At 47.2% G+C, this 18,894-nt stretch overlaps 22 non-coding genes across 22 annotated transcripts; all 22 read right to left on the bottom strand.

Moving 5' to 3' along the window:
* Positions 1-203: 203 nt before the first annotated feature.
* Positions 204-275, bottom strand: TRNAG-UCC (transfer RNA glycine (anticodon UCC)). Its single transcript has one exon. It is a non-coding gene; the product is annotated as a tRNA-Gly (tRNA).
* A 279-nt stretch (positions 276-554) lies between these two features.
* Positions 555-626, bottom strand: TRNAG-UCC (transfer RNA glycine (anticodon UCC)). Its single transcript has one exon. It is a non-coding gene; the product is annotated as a tRNA-Gly (tRNA).
* Positions 627-905: 279 nt separating this feature from the next.
* Positions 906-977, bottom strand: TRNAG-UCC (transfer RNA glycine (anticodon UCC)). The gene has a single exon. It is a non-coding gene; the product is annotated as a tRNA-Gly (tRNA).
* A 626-nt stretch (positions 978-1,603) lies between these two features.
* On the bottom strand, positions 1,604-1,675 carry TRNAG-UCC (transfer RNA glycine (anticodon UCC)). Its single transcript has one exon. It is a non-coding gene; the product is annotated as a tRNA-Gly (tRNA).
* A 279-nt stretch (positions 1,676-1,954) lies between these two features.
* Positions 1,955-2,026, bottom strand: TRNAG-GCC (transfer RNA glycine (anticodon GCC)). The gene has a single exon. It is a non-coding gene; the product is annotated as a tRNA-Gly (tRNA).
* A 280-nt stretch (positions 2,027-2,306) lies between these two features.
* On the bottom strand, positions 2,307-2,378 carry TRNAG-UCC (transfer RNA glycine (anticodon UCC)). Its single transcript has one exon. It is a non-coding gene; the product is annotated as a tRNA-Gly (tRNA).
* A 282-nt stretch (positions 2,379-2,660) lies between these two features.
* TRNAG-GCC (transfer RNA glycine (anticodon GCC)) lies at positions 2,661-2,732 on the bottom strand. The gene has a single exon. It is a non-coding gene; the product is annotated as a tRNA-Gly (tRNA).
* A 280-nt stretch (positions 2,733-3,012) lies between these two features.
* Positions 3,013-3,084, bottom strand: TRNAG-UCC (transfer RNA glycine (anticodon UCC)). Its single transcript has one exon. It is a non-coding gene; the product is annotated as a tRNA-Gly (tRNA).
* Positions 3,085-3,716: 632 nt separating this feature from the next.
* On the bottom strand, positions 3,717-3,788 carry TRNAG-UCC (transfer RNA glycine (anticodon UCC)). Its single transcript has one exon. It is a non-coding gene; the product is annotated as a tRNA-Gly (tRNA).
* A 280-nt stretch (positions 3,789-4,068) lies between these two features.
* TRNAG-UCC (transfer RNA glycine (anticodon UCC)) lies at positions 4,069-4,140 on the bottom strand. The gene has a single exon. It is a non-coding gene; the product is annotated as a tRNA-Gly (tRNA).
* Positions 4,141-4,421: 281 nt separating this feature from the next.
* On the bottom strand, positions 4,422-4,493 carry TRNAG-UCC (transfer RNA glycine (anticodon UCC)). The gene has a single exon. It is a non-coding gene; the product is annotated as a tRNA-Gly (tRNA).
* A 280-nt stretch (positions 4,494-4,773) lies between these two features.
* Positions 4,774-4,845, bottom strand: TRNAG-UCC (transfer RNA glycine (anticodon UCC)). Its single transcript has one exon. It is a non-coding gene; the product is annotated as a tRNA-Gly (tRNA).
* Positions 4,846-5,126: 281 nt separating this feature from the next.
* Positions 5,127-5,198, bottom strand: TRNAG-UCC (transfer RNA glycine (anticodon UCC)). Its single transcript has one exon. It is a non-coding gene; the product is annotated as a tRNA-Gly (tRNA).
* Positions 5,199-5,477: 279 nt separating this feature from the next.
* TRNAG-UCC (transfer RNA glycine (anticodon UCC)) lies at positions 5,478-5,549 on the bottom strand. The gene has a single exon. It is a non-coding gene; the product is annotated as a tRNA-Gly (tRNA).
* A 5,562-nt stretch (positions 5,550-11,111) lies between these two features.
* On the bottom strand, positions 11,112-11,183 carry TRNAG-UCC (transfer RNA glycine (anticodon UCC)). Its single transcript has one exon. It is a non-coding gene; the product is annotated as a tRNA-Gly (tRNA).
* A 279-nt stretch (positions 11,184-11,462) lies between these two features.
* Positions 11,463-11,534, bottom strand: TRNAG-UCC (transfer RNA glycine (anticodon UCC)). Its single transcript has one exon. It is a non-coding gene; the product is annotated as a tRNA-Gly (tRNA).
* A 5,505-nt stretch (positions 11,535-17,039) lies between these two features.
* Positions 17,040-17,111, bottom strand: TRNAG-GCC (transfer RNA glycine (anticodon GCC)). Its single transcript has one exon. It is a non-coding gene; the product is annotated as a tRNA-Gly (tRNA).
* A 280-nt stretch (positions 17,112-17,391) lies between these two features.
* Positions 17,392-17,463, bottom strand: TRNAG-UCC (transfer RNA glycine (anticodon UCC)). Its single transcript has one exon. It is a non-coding gene; the product is annotated as a tRNA-Gly (tRNA).
* A 280-nt stretch (positions 17,464-17,743) lies between these two features.
* On the bottom strand, positions 17,744-17,815 carry TRNAG-UCC (transfer RNA glycine (anticodon UCC)). The gene has a single exon. It is a non-coding gene; the product is annotated as a tRNA-Gly (tRNA).
* A 282-nt stretch (positions 17,816-18,097) lies between these two features.
* TRNAG-UCC (transfer RNA glycine (anticodon UCC)) lies at positions 18,098-18,169 on the bottom strand. The gene has a single exon. It is a non-coding gene; the product is annotated as a tRNA-Gly (tRNA).
* Positions 18,170-18,445: 276 nt separating this feature from the next.
* Positions 18,446-18,517, bottom strand: TRNAG-UCC (transfer RNA glycine (anticodon UCC)). Its single transcript has one exon. It is a non-coding gene; the product is annotated as a tRNA-Gly (tRNA).
* Positions 18,518-18,797: 280 nt separating this feature from the next.
* On the bottom strand, positions 18,798-18,869 carry TRNAG-UCC (transfer RNA glycine (anticodon UCC)). Its single transcript has one exon. It is a non-coding gene; the product is annotated as a tRNA-Gly (tRNA).
* Between the last annotated feature and the right edge of the window lie 25 nt (positions 18,870-18,894).

Below are 18,894 nucleotides of genomic sequence, written 5' to 3'. Positions count from 1 at the left end.
ACGCCAAGTGCACGGAATGCATTAATTAGCCAGATGGAGTGCCTTCGCATTATGGTAATCTAAGTGTACTGCTTCTTTTTTTTCTTTTTCACGATAGAACTTGGCGCTTACCACGAATAAAAGTAAAGGTAAATTTCACACGTGCCAACTGATAGCGTGTATAGATACGGGCAGCTGACGTGTGGGCATGTGCACAAAATGTTTGCGTCGGCCTGGAATCGAACCCAGGTCAACTGCTTGGAAGGCAGCTATGCTAACCACTATACCACCGACGCGTGTTTCCGGTTTTTTGATGCAGTCCTACTTAAGCTGTTAATTGCAACAACAGTGTCGACACAGCCGGAAAGAAATGACGCCAAAAGCCCGGAATGCATTGATTAGCCAGATGGAGTGCCTTCGCATTATGGAAATATAGGTGTGCATTCCTTTTTTTTCTTTTTCACGAGAGAACTTCGCGCTTATCACGAATAAAAGTAAAGGTAAATTTCACACGTGCCCACTGATAACGTGTATAGATACGGGGAGCTGACGTGTGGGCATGTGCACAAAATGTTTGCGTCGGCCGGGAATCGAACCCGGGTCAACTGCTTGGAAGGCAGCTATGCTAACCACTATACTACCGACGCGTGTTTCCGATTTTTTGAAGCAGTCCTACTTAAGTTGTTAATTGCAAGAACAGTGTCGACACAGCCGGAATGAAATGACGCCAAGTGCACGGAATGCAATAATTAGCCAGATGGAGTGCCTTCGCATTATGGTAATCTATGTGTACTGCGTTTTTTTTTCTTTTTCACGATACAACTTCGCGCTTACCACGAATAAAATTAAAGGTAAATTTCACACGTGCCAACTGATAACGTGTATAGATACGGGGAGCTGACGTGTGGGCATGTGCACAAAATATTTGCGTCGGCCGGGAATCAAACCCGGGTCAACTGCTTGGAAGGCAGCTATGCTAACCACTATACCACCGACGCGTGTTTCCGGTTTTTCGAAGCAGTCCTACTTAAGTGGTTAATTGCAAGAACAGTGTCGACACAGCCGGAATGAAATGACGCCAAGTGCACGGAACGCATTAATTAGCCAGATGGAGTGCCTTCGCATTATAGTAATCTAAGTGTACTGCGTTTTTTTTTCTTTTTCACGATAGAACTTCGCGCTTACCACGAATAAAATTAAAGGAAAATTTCACACATGCCAACTGATAACGTGTATAGATACGGGGAGCTGACGTGTGGGCATGTGCACAAAATATGTGCGTCGGCCGAGAATCAAACCCGGGTCAACTGCTTGGAATGCAGCTATGTTAACCACTATACCACCGACGCGTGCTTCCGGTTTTTTGCAGCAGTCCTACTTAAGCTGTTAATTGCAACAACAGTGTCGACACAGCCGGAATGAAATGACGCCAAGTGCGCGCAATGCATTAATTAGCCAGAAGGAGTGCCTTCGCATTATGGAAATCTAGGAGTGCATTGCTTTTCTTTTTCATGAGAGAACTTCGCGCTTACCACGAATAAAAGTGAAGGTAAATTTCACACGTGCCAACTGATAACGTGTATAGATACGGGGAGCTGACGTGTGGGCATGTGCACAAAATGGTTGCGTCGGCCGGGAATCAAACCCGGGTCAACTGCTTGGAAGGCAGCTATGCTAACCACTATACCACCGACGCGTGTTTCCGGTTTTTTGAAGCAGTCCTACGTAAGTTGTTAATTGCAAGAACAGTGTTGACACAGCCGGAATGAAATGACGCCAAGTGCACGGAACGCATTAATTAGCCAGATGGAGTGCCTTCGCATTATGGTAATCTAAGTGTACTGCGTTTTTTTTTCTTTTTCACGATAGAACTTCGCGCTTACCACGAATAAAATTAAAGGTAAATTTCACACGTGCCAACTGATAACGTGTATAGATACGGGGAGCTGACGTGTGGGCATGTGCACAAAATATTTGCGTCGGCCGGGAATCAAACCCGGGTCAACTGCTTGGCAGGCAGCTATGCTAACCACTATACCACCGACGCGTGTTTCCGGTTTTTTGAAGCAGTCCTACTTAAGTTGTTAATTGCAAGAACAGTGTTGACACAGCCGGAATGAAATGACGCCAAGTGCACGGAATGCATTAATTAGCCAGATGGAGTGCCTTCGCATTATGGTAATATAAGTGTACTGCTTCTTTTTTTTCTTTTTCACGATAGAACTTGGCGCTTACCACGAATAAAAGTAAAGGTAAATTTCACACGTGCCAACTGATAACGTGTATAGATACGGGCAGCTGACGTGTGGGCATGTGCACAAAATGTTTGCGTCGGCCGGGAATCGAACCCAGGTCAACTGCTTGGAAGGCAGCTATGCTAACCGCTATACCACCGACGCGTGTTTCCGGTTTTTTGAAGCAGTCCTACTTAAGTTGTTAATTGCAAGAACAGTGTCGACACAGCCGGAATGAAATGACGCCAAGTGCACGGAATGCAATAATTATCCAGATGGAGTGCCTTCGCATTATGGTAATCTAAGTGTATACGCGTTTTTTTTTTTCTTTTTCACGATAGAGCTTGGCGCTTACCACGAATAAAAGTAAAGGTAAATTTCACACGTGCCAACTGATAACGTGTATAGATACGGGCAGCTGACGTGTGGGCATGTGCACAAAATGTTTGCGTCGGCCGGGAATCGAACCCAGGTCAACTGCTCGGCAGGCAGCTATGCTAACCACTATACCACCGACGCGTGTTTCCGGTTTTTTGAAGCAGTCCTACCTAAGTTGTTAATTGCAAGAACAGTGTCGGCACAGCCGGAATGAAATGACGCCAAGTACACGGAATGCATTAATTAGCCAGATGGAGTGCCTTCGCATTATGGTAATCTAAGCGTACTGCGTTTTTTTTATATTTTTCACGATAGAACTTCGCGCTTACCACGAATAAAATTAAAGGTAAATTTCACACATGCCAACTGATAACGTCTATAGATACGGGGAGCTGACGCGTGGGCATGTGCACAAAATATGTGCGTCGGCCGAGAATCAAACCCGGGTCAACTGCTTGGAAGGCAGCTATGCTAACCACTATACCACCGACACGTGTTTCCGCTTTTTTGAAGCAGTCCTACTTAAGCTGTTAATTGCAACAACAGTGTCCACACAGCCGGAATGAAATGACGCCAAGTGCACGCAATGCATTAATAAGCCAGAAGGAGTGCCTTCGCATTATGGAAATGTAGGAGTGCATTGCTTTTTTTTTTCTTTTTCATGAGAGAACATCGCGCTTACCACGAATAAAAGTAAAGGTAAATTTCACACGTGCCAACTGATAACGTGTATAGATACGGGGAGCTGACGTGTGGGCATGTGCACAAAATATGTGCGTCGGCCGAGAATCAAACCCGTGTCAACTGCTTGGAAGGCAGCTATGCTAACCACTATACCACCGACACGTGTTTCCGCTTTTTTGAAGCAGTCCTACTTAAGCTGTTAATTGCAACAACAGTGTCGACACAGCCGGAATGAAATGACGCCAAGTGCGCGCAATGCATTAATTAGCCAGAAGGAGTGCCTTCGCATTATGGTAATCTAAATGTACTGCATCTGTTTTTCTTTTTCACGATAGAACTTGGCGCTTACCACGAATAAATGTGAAGGTAAATTTCACACGTGCCAACTGATAACGTGTATAGATACGGGGAGCTGACGTGTGGGCATGTGCACAAAATGGTTGCGTCGGCCGGGAATCGAAACCGGTTCAACTGCTTGGAAGGCAGCTATGCTAACCACTATACCACCGACGCGTGTTTCCGGCTTTTTGAAGTAGTCCTACTTAAGTTGTTAATTGCAAGAACAGTGTCGACACAGCCGGAATGAAATGACGCCAAGTGCACGGAATGCATTAATTAGCCAGATGGAGTGCCTTCGCATTATGGTAATCTAAGTGTACTGCTTCTTTTTTTTCTTTTTCACGATAGAACTTGGCGCTTACCACGAATAAAAGTAAAGGTAAATTTCACACGTGCCAACTGATAACGTGTATAGATACGGGCAGCTGACGTGTGGGCATGTGCACAAAATGTTTGCGTCGGCCGGGAATCGAACCCAGGTCAACTGCTTGGAAGGCAGCTATGCTAACCGCTATACCACCGACGCGTGTTTCCGGTTTTTTGAAGCAGTCCTACTTAAGTTGTTAATTGCAAGAACAGTGTCGACACAGCCGGAATGAAATGACGCCAAGTGCACGGAATGCAATAATTAGCCAGATGGAGTGCCTTGGCATTATGGTAATCTAAGTGTATACGCGTTTTTTTTTTCTTTTTCACGATAGAGCTTGGCGCTTACCACGAATAAAAGTAAAGGTAAATTTCACACGTGCCAACTGATAACGTGTATAGATACGGGCAGCTGACGTGTGGGCATGTGCACAAAATATGTGCGTCGGCCGAGAATCAAACCCGGGTCAACTGCTTGGAAGGCAGCTATGCTAACCACTATACCACCGACGCGTGTTTCCGCTTTTTTGAAGCAGTCCTACTTCAGCTGTTAATTGCAACAACAGTGTCGACACAGCCGGAATGAAATGACGCCAAGTGCACGCAATGCATTAATAAACCAGAAGGAGTGCCTTCGCATTATGGAAATGTAGGAGTGCATTGCTTTTTTTTTCTTTTTCATGAGAGAACATCGCGCTTACCACGAATAAAAGTAAAGGTAAATTTCACACGTGCCAACTGATAACGTGTATAGATACGGGGAGCTGACGTGTGGGCATGTGCACAAAATGGTTGCGTCGGCCGGGAATCGAAACCGGTTCAACTGCTTGGAAGGCAGCTATGCTAACCACTATACCACCGACGCGTGTTTCCGGCTTTTTGAAGTAGTCCTACTTAAGTTGTTAATTGCAAGAACAGTGTCGACACAGCCGGAATGAAATGACGCCAAGTGCACGGAATGCATTAATTAGCCAGATGGAGTGCCTTCGCATTATGGTAATCTAAGTGTACTGCTTCTTTTTTTTTCTTTTTCACGATAGAACTTGGCGCTTACCACGAATAAAAGTAAAGGTAAATTTCACACGTGCGAACTGATAGCGTGTATAGATACGGGCAGCTGACGTGTGGGCATGTGCACAAAATGTTTGCGTCGGCCGGGAATCGAACCCAGGTCAACTGCTTGGAAGGCAGCTATGCTAACCACTATACCACCGACGCGTGTTTCCGGTTTTTTGAAGCAGTCCTACTTAAGCTGTTAATTGCAACAACAGTGTCGACACAGCCGGAATTAAATGACGCCAAGTGCACGGAATGCAATAATTAGCCAGATGGAGTGCCTTCGCATTATGGTAATCTATGTGTACTGCGTTTTTTTTTCTATTTCACGATACAACTTCGCGCTTATCACGAATAAAAGTAAAGGTAAATTTCACACGTGCCCACTGATAACGTGTATAGATACGGGGAGCTGACGTGTGGGCATGTGCACAAAATGTTTGCGTCGACCGGGAATCGAACCCGGGTCAACTGCTTGGAAGGCAGCTATGCTAACCACTATACTACCGACGCTTTTTTTTTTTTTTTTTTTCTTTATTGCCAATCCTCGACATGTCACCACAACACACATTCCTTAAATGATATACACAGAAACGAAAGAAAAAGACAAAAAGGAAATAATGAATACAAAAACGGAACAAGAAACAGTAATATACACATTCGTTGCCGTCCGCTACTGTGGCATGACATTGTCGTATTAAAATTCCTTGAGCGCTGTCAGGGGTTCAACCCTCGGCAGCCACTCAGGAACAGGCTGTTGCAACTTCTGCACTTCTACATATTTTTGCATACATTCTCGAAAGTATAAACGCGCCGGTCGGGCATCCGGGTCACAATGGTAGCCCGCCATTCTTGCGCGCCATAAACAGTGGAGGCCTGTTAGCATGATAAGGTCGTACGGGAATCCTTCGTCATCATTAACTGCCAGAAACCTGATTCCGTGTGGATCTATCGGTAACTCCTTTTTCAAAGTCCTTTGCAACACGTCCCAGAAGAAAACCCCCTCCCAACAGTGGATGAAGACATGATCTATGCTTTCCGGTTTTTTACAAATGAGGCAGTGGGTTCCCCACGGCATGTAGAACCCACGTTGTTCCAGGAAAATTTTAACAGATAAGGTACCGGTATGTAATTTAAAGAAGAAAGATTTCGTGGCTGGTTGAACTGGCATCATCTTCACCCTTTTCAAGACGTCTAGGCCTGGGCCTCCACTGTACACGGCTCTGTACATGGGTACTAGCAATACACTATCACACAAATCACGGTATAACTTTTTCCGTTTTGCATTCCACAAATATTCACTTGAAAAACGAACACGCAAAAAAGAAACACTATCAACTATTTCCCGAAAGAACCCACGGACAGATCCTGGCATTATTTCGGTACCTACTACAAACTCGGGAAGTGATCTTGAAAGCCTCATTTGGATCACCGTGCGCAGAAATGGGTCGTTTGTATCTCGAAAGAAGAAGAATCTATTCACCAGTTGACGCAAGAAAAGGTGCGCCAACCCCAGACCACCATCCTTCACGCGTCGGAAGAGATTATCTCGGCTGCATCGCTCCCAGCTCGATGCCCACACGAATACAGCGAACACGCGGTGCAGTTTCTGCACATTAATCCGAGAGCACTGTAGGACCTGCATCACGTACCAGATCTTTGTCACGAGAAACGTGTTGCACGCTGTAGCTCGCGCGAACATGGACAAGTGAACGGCGTTCCATCGGTCGGCTTTTTCTTTTACTTCTTTTGTTCGCTCCTTCCAGTATTCGCTACTGTCCTTGTAGGCATCAAGGGGTGCGCCAAGGTACTTAACTGGCGTCGTGACCCAGGTTACGTTGGAAAAGTGGTCTGGTGTGGACGCCCATTCCCCGTGCCAAAACCCCAAACATTTCTGCCAGTTCACGAAGCTATTAGTGGCATTACCAAACTGTCTGACGATACTCACTGCGTTCAATACACTTTGCGTATCTTTACAACATACAGCCACATCGTCAGCATATGCCAATAACTTCACCTCTGCTGCTTGGAGGCAAAATCCCTTAATGTATTCATTTTCAATGATGGCCTGACATAGCGTTTCTATGTAAACACAAAACAGGAGTGGGCTGAGTGGACAACCCTGGCGAACGGAGCGCTTCACGTTAATGGGGGCCCCCAGCATTTGATTAATTATAAGTCTCGTATAGCAACTCCGGTACGCCATGGTCACCCCCTCAGTGATTATGTGGCCAAAATTAACATGTTGAAGGATGGTGAGCAATATCTCGTGAGAAACACAGTCAAATGCTTTCTCCAAGTCTAGCTGGAGGATCGCAACTGCCTCACACATGGCATCACAACACTCCAGCACACACTTCAACTTATGAATGTTAGTAAAGATGGTTCTTCCGCGAATTCCACACGTCTGGTGTGGGCCGACTACATCCTTAATGACTGACTGCATACGCCGTGCCAACACCTTCATCAATATTTTGTAGTCGCAATTAGTAAGCGCAATGGGTCTGTATGATGAAAGTTGCTTGAGCTTTTCGGTGTCTTCTGTTTTCGGTATTAGTACGGTATGGGACTGGCCAAAGGATGGTGGAAGTATTTTCAGTTCGTATGCTTCGTTGTAAACGGCGGTTAAGATATGAGCTAGGTGGCCTTTAAAAGATTTGTACCAGGCGGCACAAAGACCGTCTGGACCTGGCGACTTGCCAGGATTCAGGTCTTCGATGGCCTTCATCACTTCATGTTCTGTTAATGGTCGTTCTAAGGTTTCTTTAACTTCAGACGACAGCTGTGGCATTCGTTGCAAAAATAAATTATTGAAATCGTGCATGTTGACAGGCCTGAATGCAAAAAGTTTTTTGTAATGCTCAAGGAACGCATGCCCTATGTTATTGTTATCGGTTAATACCACCCCTTCATATTCAATGGCCTCAATCTGCTTACGTCTGGAATGTTTTTTTTCTAGTCCCATCGCTCTTTTCGTTGGCGTTTCCCCGCATGTTAGTCTTTCTGCTCTAGCACGCACGAGTGCGCCTCGATAGCGTTCTTCGTCGAACACTTCGAGCTTTTTCTTAACAGCGCGCATATCGTCTTGATAAGCGCCCGGTTGCTTGCATTCCAGCGTCGCCAATTTTGCCAGCAATGTTTTTAAATCCTTTTCACTGGCCTTTTCTTCATAACGCAGTACGCTACTTCTTTCAATTGCTTTCATTTTGATGGTTTGCTTCAACAACTCCCATTCCTCGCCAAACTTTATAGAACTATCCGTTGCAAAAGAATTCAGAGCAGCCACTACCTTTTCATTAAAAGTTTCATCTCGTAGCAGCTCAGAATTCATTTTCCACAGTTCCCAAACGAATTTGTTTCGTTCTTTCTTGCTGCCTACCCTGCATTTTACCAGGCAGTGATCCGAGAATGATATGGCCGTAACTGCATAGCACTGGCATTTTTCTACCAAATCGTATGATAGATAGATCCGGTCTAATCGTGCGTGACTTGTGCCCTGAAAGTGAGTGTACATCACGTCTCGGTCAGCCCGAAAACACTCAGCGACATCTTCTAATTCGAACTCATGTATAATTTGTGCGAGGATATCGCTGCTTTTGTCATAAACTACGCGTCGCGTAGACCTATCCTCAGCATTCAATACGCAGTTGAAATCCCCTACACAGGCTATTGTTTTTTGCACAGAGAAGTGATGCTTTAGGTTCAAAAAGAAAGTTGCCCTCTCTTGCACTGTATTAGGTGCATAAATGCACAACACGCGCCATTTGACATCGCAATAACTGAAATCACAAACGACAAGTCGACCGGAAGTGCACGAGAAGTAACCGTCAATAACCAGTCCTGGAAGCTTCCTCACGAACAACACACATCCCGCCGAAGTCCCTAAGGCGTGGCTCACTACCGTATAGTAGTTGTACGTGAACCTTTGCACCATGCTCCCGGTCTCCTCCTCGCCGTCTACCTTGGTTTCTTGCACGGCTAAAACGTCGAGGTCGTGGTCCACTAGTAGTCTGTAAACCTGACTCTGTTTCTTTTTGGCGGCCAGACCTCGAACGTTTAGCGTGCCGAGGCTAAGCGACGGGTTGGTAGCCATTACTGATTTAAACGGGAGGGGAGAAGGCCCGGAGCATGGTGCTCACCTTAACGTCTAGCTGACCGCTAGACGCCTCCGTGGCCATCCGGTGGCCGTCGTCCGAGTTCGTCTTTGGTCGGCTTCGGGGTGAGCCTGCGGTCAGCCTCCAAGTTCGGCTTAGGCTTGATGGTGGAGCGCCTTCCGGGTAGCGTCTTAGCGGGTGGTGGCTCGGAGTCACCGCCGGCCTTTCCGTCGACTTTCTCCTCGTGCTGCAGGGATCTCTTGACCGGTGCCGAGACGGATTCGACGCGGGCGCTAGCATGGGTCGCGTTGTCGTCCGCCTCTGCCTGCGTTGCATCCGTAGCTCGCTGGTGGCTCTCATTTTCTTGCGGGGCCGTCTGCACGCTCTCGACTGTAGCTGCTGGTTCCTTAGGGGGAGGGATATTATTCCTTCCTGCTTCGGCCTGCTTGGTCGTCGCGCTCGTTTCTGCCGCCACGTTGCTGTTTCCAGCACCCTTGGCCGCTTCCTCCGCCTCGGTCACGTCCATCATATGTTCTGATGCCGACGGCTCGCTCTGCGCCGAGCCCGCGGCTACTGCGTAAGAGCGTACACAGTCCGCGTCGTTGTGTCCAAAAAGCCTGCACCGGGAACAACGGGGAACCTTGCATTCTCGTCGAACGTGGCCAGAGCCCCGGCAGCGTAGGCACTGCATGGGGCGACCTGGGGCTACCACCAGCGCAAGCTCGCCGGCGACGCGGATCTGGTGGGGCAGGTCGTCAACTTTCATTCCGGCTCTCAGCTGCAGCAGCACTGCTCGGGTCGTCGAGCCCTTGTCGGAAACGCCATCCACTCGCCAGCGCTCCCGGGTCACTTCCGTCACTTTGCCGAAGGAGGCCAGCGCGGTCTTGACGTCTTCGTCGTCCACCCCATGCAGAAGCCAGTGGATACGAAGCTTCACCTGTTGTTCCTTGGGGTCGATGACCAGGCAGCGACGCCCCTTCACCTGTAGCTCCTTCAGGGCAGCCAGCTTTTCGGCAGCCTCGGCTGTCTTCATCGTCACCGCCCATACATGGTTGATTTGGTATGCTCCAAGGGCGACGACGCCAGAGAGCATACCAACAGCTTGAAGCGCGTCCCGGAAATCTTCCACACGGAACGGGCGAACACGAGCGTCGCCGTGCAAAAAAACTGTATTTAAAACAATGCGTCCTGTAGGTAGCCGAGGCAAAATAATCTGGAAATCCTTATCTTCCTCCGTCGAAAGCCTGTTGCCGCGGCTAACAGCCGCATATGCCGCTCCATTGGAGCCCATGATCCTACGATCCGTTTAGCTCGGGAGCCGGAAGCAGAATGTACTATACCACCGACGCGTGTTTCCGGTTTTTTGAAGCAGTCCTACTTAAGCTGTTAATTGCAACAACAGTGTCGACACAGACGGAAAGAAATGACGCCAAGAGCACGGAATGCATTGATTAGACAGATGGAGTGCCTTCGCATTATGGAACTCTAGGAGTGCATTCCTTTTTTTTTCTTTTTCACGAGAGAACTTCGCGCTTATCACGAATAAAAGTAAAGGTAAATTTCACACGTGCCCACTGATAACGTGTATAGATACGGGGAGCTGACGTGTGGGCATGTGCACAAAATATTTGCGTCGGCCGGGAATCAAACCCGTGTCAACTGCTTGGAAGGCAGCTATGCTAACCACTATATCACTGACGCGTGTTTCAGGTTTTTTGAAGCATTCCTACTTAAGTTGTTAATTGCAAGAACAGTGTTGACACAGCCGGAATGAAATGACGCCAAGTGCACGGAATGCATTAATTAGCCAGATGGAGTGCCTTCGCATTATGGTAATCTAAGTGTACTGCTTCTTTTTTTTCTTTTTCACGATAGAACTTGGCGCTTACCACGAATAAAAGTAAAGGTAAATTTCACACGTGCCAACTGATAGCGTGTATAGATACGGGCAGCTGACGTGTGGGCATGTGCACAAAATGTTTGCGTCGGCCGGGAATCGAACCCAGGTCAACTGCTTGGAAGGCAGCTATGCTAACCACTATAGCACCGACGCGTGTTTCCGGTTTTTTGATGCAGTCCTACTTAAGCTGTTAATTGCAACAACAGTGTCGACACAACCGGAAAGAAATGACGCCAAAAGCCCGGAATGCATTGATTAGCCAGATGGAGTGCCTTCGCATTATGGAAATATAGGAGTGCATTCCTTTTTTTTCTTTTTCACGAGAGAACTTCGCGCTTATCACGAATAAAAGTAAAGGTAAATTTCACACGTGCCCACTGATAACGTGTATAGATACGGGGAGCTGACGTGTGGGCATGTGCACAAAATGTTTGCGTCGGCCGGGAATCGAACCCGGGTCAACTGCTTGGAAGGCAGCTATGCTAACCACTATACTACCGACGCTTTTTTTTTTCTTTATTTCCTGTTTTGAGAACTGTACATATAGGATATACAAAACACGAATTCAATCTCTGAATTCAACATATGCAGTGATGTCAAAAAGAGGAACCGCTGCGCATTCAAATGTGGAGCTTAGTTAAAAATGCTTGATCATCACTAACTGATCAAGGATAGGTAGCCAGTGTGGTGGCTCTGTTTGGGTTTTTAAGACTTCGCGCACATAAATAATATCGTCAATGAAATAGTCCCTGGCTGGTCTTAGATTCAGCTCCTCATTTCTTGCAGCCATCCTAGTCTTCCACACGCTGTGCATACAGAGGAGCATCACCATATCACATGGTACGCCCTCTATGTCAGTCACCGGCAAGAACTTAATACCAAAAGTGGTCAACGGCAAATCCTTCTTAATTGTTCGCTGGAGAATGTCCCACAGAAATACTGAATCCCAGCAGTCTAGGAATATGTGCTCTATTGTTTCAGGCTTTTGGCAAATGTTGCAGTTAACGCCCCAAGGAAGGAAGAATCCTTTCTCTTGGAGCCACGGCTTGACAGGGAGCGTACCAGTGTGCAGACAAAAGAAAAATGATTTAGTGGTCGCCTTCACAGGCATCTTTTTCACCCGGTTCAATACGTCCTTCTCGCGTCCTAAGTTATACAGAGCTCGGTACACAGGCACTGGGCACATAATATCTAATAAGTCTTTATACAATCGTTTTCGTTTTGCAGTATGCAAGTAATCTGCGGAAAAATGTGCACTGAGGAGGCGATAAGCATTCACCACCTCTGACCAGAAGCCTTTGATCGCTTCCTTAGGTCCAGCATGTGACGTCACAATGTAATCGGGCAACGCATCACACAATCGCCATTGAATTACGGATCGCAAAAAACCATCTCTTTGGTCTCGTAAAAAGCAAAATCTTGAAACTACCTGCTTTAGGAATAAATGAGATAGGCCCAAGCCTCCTTTGCGCATGGGATGGAACAAGTTTAAACGAGTTGTGCGCTCCCATGACGATCCCCATATATAAACAGCAAAAATTCGGTGCAATTTCTGCACGCATACTCTGGACATACATAAAACTTGCAGTAGGTAGAACAGCTTTGCTACCAGAAACAAATTACACACTGTTGCACGTCCGAACATAGACAGGTTGTGACCACCCCACTTCACCGTCTGTGCTTTGACTCGTTCTATTTCACCTACCCAATGCATTTTTGCATCACGATAGTGTTCCAATGGGACTCCTAGATATCGAGAGGGATTCTGGATGAATTTGATATTTTCCACATAAGCAGGCGTACTTTCCCATTCTCCGTGCCAAAAACCGATGCTTTTCTGCCAGCTTATGGCACTACCAGTAAGACTACAAAACATTTTCGCATCTTTGACTGCCTCAACAATGCTGTCTTGGTCGCCACAAAAAATTGCTATGTCATCAGCATATGACAGGATTTTAACTTCGTGCATATGCAGTCGGAATCCATTGATCTTCTCGTTGTGCAACACCTTTAAACAGAATGGCTCTAGAAAAATGGCGAAAAGCAAGGGCGAGGCCGGGCATCCCTGACGTACACTCGACCGAACCGGTATACTAGCACTCAGCTTGTTATTAATTATGAGCCTTGCACTGCAGTCCGCGTATGCCATTCGCATCCCTTCTTGAATAACTTTTCCAATGTTGATGTGTTCGAGCAGAGCAAACAATATGCTGTGGGCAACCTTATCGAAGGCTTTCTCTAGGTCTAACTGTACCATGGCCACGTGTCCGCGGGTTACGTCACAGCACTCGAGAACGCTTCTCGCTGTGTGGATGTTGGTTAATATCGTTCTCCCCTTAACACCACATGTCTGATGTGGGCCAACCACAGAAGTAATAACTGACTGGAGCCTTTTGGCCAGGACCTTCATGTACACCTTATAATCAACGTTCGTGAGACTAATTGGTCGATATGCTTCGACCGACTGCAACTTGGCAGGCTCATCAGTCTTTGGTATCAGGACAATATGGCTGGAACTGAAAGATGGAGGCAGGCGTTTAACTTCGTACGCTTCAGTTATGATGTTGTAGAGTATTTCCGCCATTTGACGCTTGAAAAACTTGTAAAAGCTAGGCCCTAGGCCATCGGGCCCCGGAGCCTTTGTCTTACTAAGCTCATCGATTGCTCGTTCTAACTCTTCAATAATTATAGGTTTCTCGAGTTCCGTCTTTACTTCGTCCTGCAGTACTGGCACGAGTGGCAAAAGATGTGTCTTGAACTCCTCAGTTATTTCTACTTTACTGTTAAACAAGTCAGAATACCTTTCTTCGAATGCGCTTCGGATGGTTTCTTGATCACGTGAAAGAACGCCGCGATAGCAAATTTCTTTGATTTGTTTCTTTGTCGCATATCTCTTTTCGTCTCCGAGTGCTCGTTTCGTCGGGGCTTCATCTAACCAGATGCGCTCGGCGCGTGATCTGATGACCGCTGCCTCGTATCTTTCAGTCTGAATGGCTTCCAGCTGCTCTTTTGTTTCTTTGATTTCAGTCGTAAAATGCCCAGGGACTGCGCTTTCAACATCTACAAGATACTTCAGCGTACTGTTTAGTTCTATTTCTTGCTGTTTAGCCTGACGGCTTAAAACACACGCCCTTTGAATTGCCAAACTTTTCACCTCGCTTTTAAATTGATCCCACGCATAGAACCATTTTTTAGGCTCTCTCGCACGCAATTCTTTAATTTTTTCCGTTACTTCGTCCACGAATCTTTCGTCCTGTAGCAACTTGTCATTGAGCTTCCACAGCTGCCAATTAAATCGGTACTCCTTCACTTTTGATCCAATTGTGAACATCACTAAACTGTGGTCACTAAAGCTGACATGTTTAACCGTGTATTGATTACAAGTCGGTACCAGTTCCACGGACACATACGCCCTGTCGAGCCTTGCGTGACTCCGCCCTTGAAAATGAGTGAACATTACTTGGTGTTCACGTAGTACATCACCCACATCAACAAGGTCATACTCTTGAACGGTGGATCGGAGCATTTCTGCACTCTTGTCGTTCATGAACACATCTTTAGATGTATCCTCGGGCAAATATACACAATTAAAATCACCTAATAAAAGAATTCTCCTATCACAATTTATGAAGGTGGCCATATATTCAAAAAACACTTTTCGCTCATTTCCTTTGTTCGGGGCGTAAATACAGATAATTCTCCAGTCTACTTCATTGCAAGATAGGTCACACATAACTAATCGGCCATTATCGAGCGCTACTACAGTTTCTTCAATAATACCGACAGTGTTACGCAGAAAAATAACGCATCCTCCAGACTTCCCATTAGCATGACTAACACAAACACTGTAATTTGATTTAAACATTTCAACCATTCTATCCGTCTGTTCCTCACCTTCAATTTTTGTCTCCTGAACTGCAAGAATATCAATGTCATGGTCAATTAATAGCCTTTTAAGCTGAGCTTGCCGCTTTAAAAATTATGGGGTTTAACGTGCCAAAACCACTTTCTGATTATGAGGCACGCCGTAGTGGAGGACTCCGGAAATGTCGACCACCTGGGGATCTTTAACGTGCACCTAAATCTAAGTACACGGGTGCTTTCGCATTTCGCCCCCAACGAAATGCGGCCGCCGTGGCCGGGATTCGATCCCGCGACCTCGTGCTCAGCAGCCCAACACCATAGCCACTGAGCAACCACGGCGGGTGAGCTTGCCGCTTTCTCGTCGACAGGCCACGCACATTGAGTGTCCCTATTTTTAAGCCATGTTTAGAAAGCTGAGGGACAGACGGACTACTTGGCGTCTGATGCAAGTTTACTGGTAACGGACTTACAGCCCTGGACTGGACGACATCGTTAAATGGCTCCGCCACACTGGTCGAAGCCCTCGCGTCTTCCTTGTCGGCACACATCATGGAAACTGCAACGTACACGTCCACCCTCAGTTCATTCGTTCCTTACTACAAACCAGCGGGCCCCCTATGGGAGGGGCACTGCTGGCGCTGTCCTCTTGTCCGGAGGCACGTTCGGTTTGGGTTTCAGCGAAAGCCGCCGAGAGGTGGTAGTCTTGGCAGGCGGTCCTTCAGCTGCACTCCGGTCTTCTCCTTTTCCAGCCTTTCCAACGCTTTCATCTCGTGGTCTTTTTGAGACAGCGGTTGAATGGCCGCTATTCACCGCCTCTGCGCTGCCGCCGACGATTCCAGAGCTCTCGTCCATGGTCTTCTCGGCGGTTCCGAGCACAGCTTCGCCTTCTTCGCTGCTTTCTGTCGCCTGCTTCTGTGCCATCTTGTCTTGTTTGCTGGCTTCCTCCGGCTGCTCTTTGTCATGGCTCGTAGCGGCTGGCGCCTCGTCAGAGTTAGGCTGGACCTCACCCGCCCCAGCTGTGTCCTCTGCGTCAGCTTGATCCATTAGGTGTTCGTTTATCACGTCGCTCTTGCCAAACCCTGTCACATTCGCGTAACTTCGCACGCACTGGGTATCTTCGTGGCCGAAGCGACGACAGATCCCGCAACGTGGAACGCGGCACTCGCGCCGTATATGACCGGTGCCGTGACACCGGAGGCAGAGCGGTGCTCTGCCAGGCACCAACACGAGTGCGTGGTCCTCGCCGACACGTAGCTGATGCGGAAGATCTTCTGTGGTAAGGCCAGGTTTCAAGCATAAAGACACGAGTCTTGTGTGCGACCCTTTGTCACTGCATCCGGCTACACGCCACTTTTCCTTTGACATCTCGGTCACTGTTCCGAAGGGTGCCAGCGCCGCTCGCACGTCCTCATCTGGTGTGGTGTGCAGCAGCCAGTAAAGCTTCATGCGTACGTCTTGGTTGCGTGGGTCAATCACCAAACATCGCTCACCCTTCACAGTTAACGCTTCCGTAGTCAGCAACTTCTGCTTTCCTTTTTCATCTTTGAAGGTAATAGCCCATACGTGATTCATTTGATAGGCTCCTAAAGCCAACACTTCCGGCATCAACTGCAGACGGTCTAGCGCGTCTCGAAAATGTTCTACGCGATAGGGCCTCGCCTTGACATCCCCGTGCAAAAAGACGGTATTAGAGACGGTCGTACCTTTCGGGAATTGCGGCAAAATAATCTGGTACTCCTGTGTAGCAGCATCCATAAACCTGATACCGCGGCCCTTTTGGGCCGCAAACACCGCCCTTGCGGGAGCCGACATTCCGCGTCCGCACGCTGTGGTGGCCGGAAGTGGAATCCCTATACTACCGACGCGTGTTTCCGATTTTTTGAAGCAGTCCTACTTAAGTTGTTAATTGCAAGAACAGTGTCGACACAGCCGGAATGAAATGACGCCAAGTGCACGGAATGCAATAATTAGCCAGATGGAGTGCCTTCGCATTATGGTAATCTATGTGTACTGCGTTTTTTTTTTCTTTTTCACGATACAACTTCGCGCTTACCACGAATAAAATTAAAGGTAAATTTCACACGTGCCAACTGATAACGTGTATAGATACGGGGAGCTGACGTGTGGGCATGTGCACAAAATATTTGCGTCGGCCGGGAATCAAACCCGGGTCAACTGCTTGGCAGGCAGCTATGCTAACCACTATACCACCGACGCGTGTTTCCGGTTTTTTGAAGCAGTCCTACTTAAGTTGTTAGTTGCAAGAACAGTGTTGACACAGCCGGAATGAAATGACGCCAAGTGCACGGAATGCATTAATTAGGCAGATGGAGTGCCTTCGCATTATGGTAATGTAAGTGTACTGCTTCTTTTTTTTCTTTTTCACGATAGAACATGGCGCTTACCACGAATAAAAGTGAAGGTAAATTTCACACGTGCCAACTGATAACGTGTATAGATACGGGCAGCTGACGTGTGGGCATGTGCACAGAATGTTTGCGTCGGCCGGGAATCGAACCCAGGTCAACTGCTTGGAAGGCAGCTATGCTAACCGCTATACCACCGACGCGTGTTTCCGGTTTTTTGAAGCAGTCCTACTTAAGTTGTTAATTGCAAGAACAGTGTCGACACAGCCGGAATGAAATGACGCCAAGTGCACGGAATGCAATAATTAGCCAGATGGAGTGCCTTCGCATTATGGTAATCTAAGTGTATACGCGTTTTTTTTTCTTTTTCACGATAGAGCTTGGCGCTTACCACGAATAAAAGTAAAGGTAAATTTCACACGTGCCAACTGATAACGTGTATAGATACGGGCAGCTGACGTGTGGGCATGTGCACAAAATTTTTGCGTCGGCCGGGAATCGAACCCAGGTCAACTGCTTGGAAGGCAGCTATGCTAACCACTATACCACCGACGCGTGTTTCCGGTTTTTTGAAGCAGTCCTACTTAAGCTGTTAATTGCAACAACAGTGTCGACACAGCCGGAAAGAAATGACGCCAAGAGCACGGAATGCATTGATTAGCCAGATGGAGTGCCTTCGGATTATGGAAATCTAGGAGTGCATTCCTTTTTTTTTTTCTTTTTCACGAGAGAACTTCGCGCTTATCACGAATAAAAGTAAAGGTAAATTTCACACGTGCCCACTAATAACGTGTATAGATACGGGGAGCTGACGTGTGGGCATGTGCACAAAATGTTTGCGTCGGCCGAGAATCAAACCCGGGTCAACTGCTTGGAAGGCAGCTATGTTAACCACTATACCACCGACGCGTGCTTCCGGTTTTTTGCAGCATTCCTACTTAAGCTGTTAATTGCAACAACAGTGTCGACACAGCCGGAATGAAATGACGCCAAGTGCGCGCAATGCATTAATTAGCCAGGAGTGCCTTCGCATTATGGTAATCTAAATGTACTGCATCTGTTTTTCTTTTTCACGATAGAACTTGGCGCTTACCACGAATAAAAGTGAAGGTAAATTTCACACGTGCCAACTGATAACGTGTATAGATACGGGGAGCTGACGTGTGGGCATGTGCACAAAATGGTTGCGTCGGCCGGGAATCGAACCCGGGTCAACTGCTTGGAAGGCAGCTATGCTAACCGCTATACCACCGACGCGTGTTTCCGGTTTTTTGAAGCAGTCCTACCTAAGTTGTTAATTGCAAGAACAGTGTCGGCACAGCCGGAATGAAATGACGCCAAGTACACGGAATGCATTAATTAGCCAGATGGAGTGCCTTCGCATTATGGTAATCTAAGCGTACTGCGTTTTTTTTATATTTTTCACGATAGAACTTCGCGCTTACCACGAATAAAATTAAAGGTAAATTTCACACATGCCAACTGATAACGTGTATAGATACGGGGAGCTGACGTGTGGGCATGTGCACAAAATATGTGCGTCGGCCGAGAATCAAACCCGGGTCAACTGCTTGGAAGGCAGCTATGCTAACCACTATACCACCGACGCGTGTTTCCGCTTTTTTGAAGCAGTC

This window comes from Dermacentor andersoni, chromosome 10 (genome assembly GCF_023375885.2).
Source record: "Dermacentor andersoni chromosome 10, qqDerAnde1_hic_scaffold, whole genome shotgun sequence".
Taxonomy (NCBI): domain Eukaryota; kingdom Metazoa; phylum Arthropoda; class Arachnida; order Ixodida; family Ixodidae; genus Dermacentor; species Dermacentor andersoni.
This window is presented reverse-complemented; position numbering and strand designations above follow the sequence as displayed.